Genomic DNA, 3,882 nt, shown 5'->3' with positions numbered 1-3,882 from the left:
ATAAAAATTTAAAAATAGTCACATTATAATAAAATATTAAAGTTTTTTTTACCCATTTTATTTATTTAATAGAAGTTTTCATATAATTAGACGCTTTCTTTAATTTTAAATAAACCCTAATGTTTTATGTTTTACTAACCAATTAAAATTGCGTGTTAAATGAAATTAACTTTATTTCAGTTGGACGCACATGAAACTCAAAATGCAAGATGCACGAGTAGCATTTACTTCTTATGTGATAAGGCACTCAAATGTTATACTAACGTATACAAGTATATAAGTTCAAGCTAATATGCTTTTAAACACTAAAATAGAAACAATTACAAACTCTTTCCATTTCCCTCAATACCCATTCTTCTAAAGGCATATAGTTATGGAAATTAGACTATCAAATTTCAAAAGATCATGTTTAAAACGATTTAACCAAAACAAATGAAGGGTATGTGTTTGCTTTTAATACGTCTCCCCAATAAAGTCTCATAAGAACAAAAATACTTCATACAACAACCCGATCCGTACACGGGTCTTGTCATCGGATCCGTCTTTGACCCGTTAACATTTCTTGCCTATAAATACCTTTCACATAACCTCAAAAACATTCACCAGAAATAATATTATCTTGTGCCAAGAAACATCTTTCTATATTATTTGTTTCCTGCTTATAACTTAAACTGATATTCTTGCCATATCATGGCAATGATAAACAAGAACATGCCCAACAAACTACTCAAATCTATAGTCCACCGCGTACAAAGAACCACCTTTAACGCGGCCACCACCGCAACTGCAACCGCAACAGATAATAATACTAATGGTGACAAAATATTCGAACTTGAGGACACCAAGAGCCTGTTCTCATCAGTTCCAACGGGAAAACTGATGCATTCAGCAGCCATATTAACCGTCACCGCAGTGGAGCCGGCGGTGGATTTAAGCCTTTGGGTTATGAATTCACGGTTGATGGAGGTGGGGTTGTTCCGACATGCAGTGATGGGTATGATTAAACATACGGCCTATAGTCATTTTGTGGCTGGTGGTGATACTGTTGAGACGGGTCGGACTGTTAGGCGGCTGTGGGATTCGGGGTTGAGAGGAATGTTGGATTATGGGCTGGAGCATGCTATTGATAATGAGTCTTGTGATAATGCTACTCAACAGTTGATTAAAACTGCTGAATCTGCTCAATCTCTTCCTCTTTCTTCTGTAAGTTAATATAAAGAGAGAATCAAGAAAATGTACATTTTCAATTTAACCAAGAAAATTAACAAAATTTTTATTGACCTTTTAAAATTATTAATCAACTAGACAAGTGTCTCTTCGCGCAACGGATTTCAATCTAGCGCAACACATTGGATCCTTTGACGCAGCATGTTCAAAATGACGTAGCAGATTCGATCATTTTGGAATTAGAAAAATGGTTTGTTTGTTTTCTTATTTATAAATTCAAATGTGGTTTGGGAGAAAAAAATGTGGCACATGAGATTTTCATTGATGGTTTAATTCGTCAATGACCGGTGACACATGTCCTCCTTTTATTGGTAGAAACTAAAAGTATAATAGTCGAACAAATATTTTTGTAATTTCAAAAAAGTCATATTTATTTTGTTAATTTCTCATGACAAAATGTATATTTTGGACATTTCGTGATTTACAACAAATTCACCTAAAAGATGATCATTGTGTTTGAGTTTTATGTTATTCAAACAACCCAGATCTGATTTAATCTAAATCTATGCAAAAAACAGGTAACTTTTGTGGTTGTTAAGGTTACCGCAATCTGTCCAGTGTATTTACTCAAGAGGTGAGTGATCTTCTTCGATGGGAGTACAAGAATCCATCATTCAAGCTACCATGGAAGAAGCAAACTTTGCCAACACTATCTGAAAACAGCCCATTTTATCATACACTACAACAGCCTGCTAATTTGACAGCTGAGGAAGAACATGATCTTGAGTTAGCTCACCAAAGACTACAAACCATTTGTGAAAAAAGCTTTGAAGGCAATGTACTTATTGTTATTGATGCTGAGGACACTTCGATCCAGCCCGCTATCGATTACATGACGTATTGGGCTTCTGTTAAGTACAACGAGGCCCAAAGACCGATGATTTATGGCACCATTCAAGCCTACTTGAAGGACGCTGGTGAGAGGATGTGTTTGACCAAAAGGGCAGCTGATAAAATGGGCTTGCCTGTTGGGTTTAAGTTGGTTCGCGGGGCTTATATGTCGAGTGAACGAAAGTTGGCTCGTTCACTCGGCGTGGAGTCTCCTATTCATAATACCATCAATGATACACATGATTGTTTCAATGGTTGTGCTACATTCATGCTTGATGAGGTTTCTAATCGCGCGGGTGGACTTATTCTTGCCACCCACAATCTTGATTCAGGTAAAAGCGTAAAACATTTTGATCTTTTTACTCATTTGGTACCATCATATATGGGTTGTTTTTCCTTGATCATTTTTTAAGTGAAAAGGTATAAAAAGATTCAAGCTTTTTGATCTTTAATGCATGCCAATGAGTATTTCAATCTTAATGTGAAAAAAATTCAAAACATTCAAGATTTTTGGTACTTCATATGGGATGTTTTTCATGATATTTCCAAGTGAAAAAGGTACCAAAAGATTCAAGATTTTGATCTAAGTCAATATAAAATAACAGGAAAATTGGTGGCACAAAAGGCGCGCGAATATGGAATAACTAAAGATAGTAAGAAGCTCGAGTTTGCTTCACTCTATGGCATGGCGGACGCGATGACTTTTGGTTTGAGGAATGCAGGCTTTAATGTTAGCAAGTATTTGCCATTTGGGCCTGTCGATCAAATCATGCCTTATCTTCTACGACGAGCGGAAGAGAATAAAGGGTTGCTGTCTTCTTCTAATCTTGACAGGCAACTCACGATGTAAGTAACCCTGAAAGGGTGTGCACACTTGTAGTTTATGTATTAAAACTTGTTCTTGAATGCTTAATAATTTGATGATTGTTTCATGGTGTTCTTTAACAGGAAAGAATTGAAGAGGAGAACCAAAGCATATTTCGGCCAAGGCCTAACCGAAAGCGAAAACCAATTGATCAAACAAGAAGCTAACTCCATGACAAACTAAGCAATTTATATCGACATAAACGTGTATATATTTGGATGGAGCCACTTTTTGCTGTCACAAGTTAACATATATATAGGGGCAAAAGTTTTTTTTTCCTCTTTAATAAGAACTTGAAGTGAATTCATGTTTTCCCTTTGTTAATCTTTTGGAATTTTGAGTTCATTTGGTGTTCAAGGACAGTTGAGATGGTTTAGCCATAATATTTGGAAATAGTTTTTTTTTTCTGAAACTTGGAAATAATTTATTAGTAACCTTTGGTTAGAATTTATGTCAATATAATCAAATGTCGTTGGGTAAAATGGTTTGATGATTTAGGTTTATTTTAAGAAAATTAAAAGCATAAACATATTACAATCATTTTATAAAAGAAAACGGGGGAGAAAGAGATGATTCATTCAAGAGAAATAAGAGCAACAAACAAATACATTACCGATTACACTCATTGATAGAATTAGTAAAGAGATGCAATATGGTCGATAAACCACTCCTCTCTATTGTTATCACATATGAAGTATTTACATATAATCTTCTACGATAAGATAAGAGCAACCTTAAATGCAATATGGTCGATAAACCGCTCCTTTTATGGGATTCCTTATGTTTCATAAGCCATAAGTCACAACCTTGTAATTTATGAAACTTTTTCACTCATACATTAAGCAATCTTAAACACTCTTTCAACTTTTCAATAAGTTATAAAGAGACAAATTAAAATAAGGAATCCCAAACACCCTCTAAACATATGACAATAATAAGTCTATTACTCATAAACATGC

General features: G+C 34.7%; 1 pseudogene; it reads left to right on the top strand.

Annotated features, from left to right (window-relative positions):
• Nucleotides 1–525: 525 nt before the first annotated feature.
• On the top strand, nucleotides 526–3,543 carry LOC143595846 (proline dehydrogenase 2, mitochondrial-like; annotated as a pseudogene).
• The last annotated feature ends 339 nt before the right edge of the window (nucleotides 3,544–3,882 follow it).

Source organism: Bidens hawaiensis, unplaced genomic scaffold (assembly GCF_021521415.1).
Source record: "Bidens hawaiensis isolate Kalapana, Puna unplaced genomic scaffold, B.hawaiensis_p1.1 tig00001721_1, whole genome shotgun sequence".
Lineage (NCBI taxonomy): Eukaryota > Viridiplantae > Streptophyta > Magnoliopsida > Asterales > Asteraceae > Bidens > Bidens hawaiensis.
The sequence above is the reverse complement of the archived record's forward strand: the minus strand, read 5'-3'. Positions and strand labels throughout refer to the sequence as shown.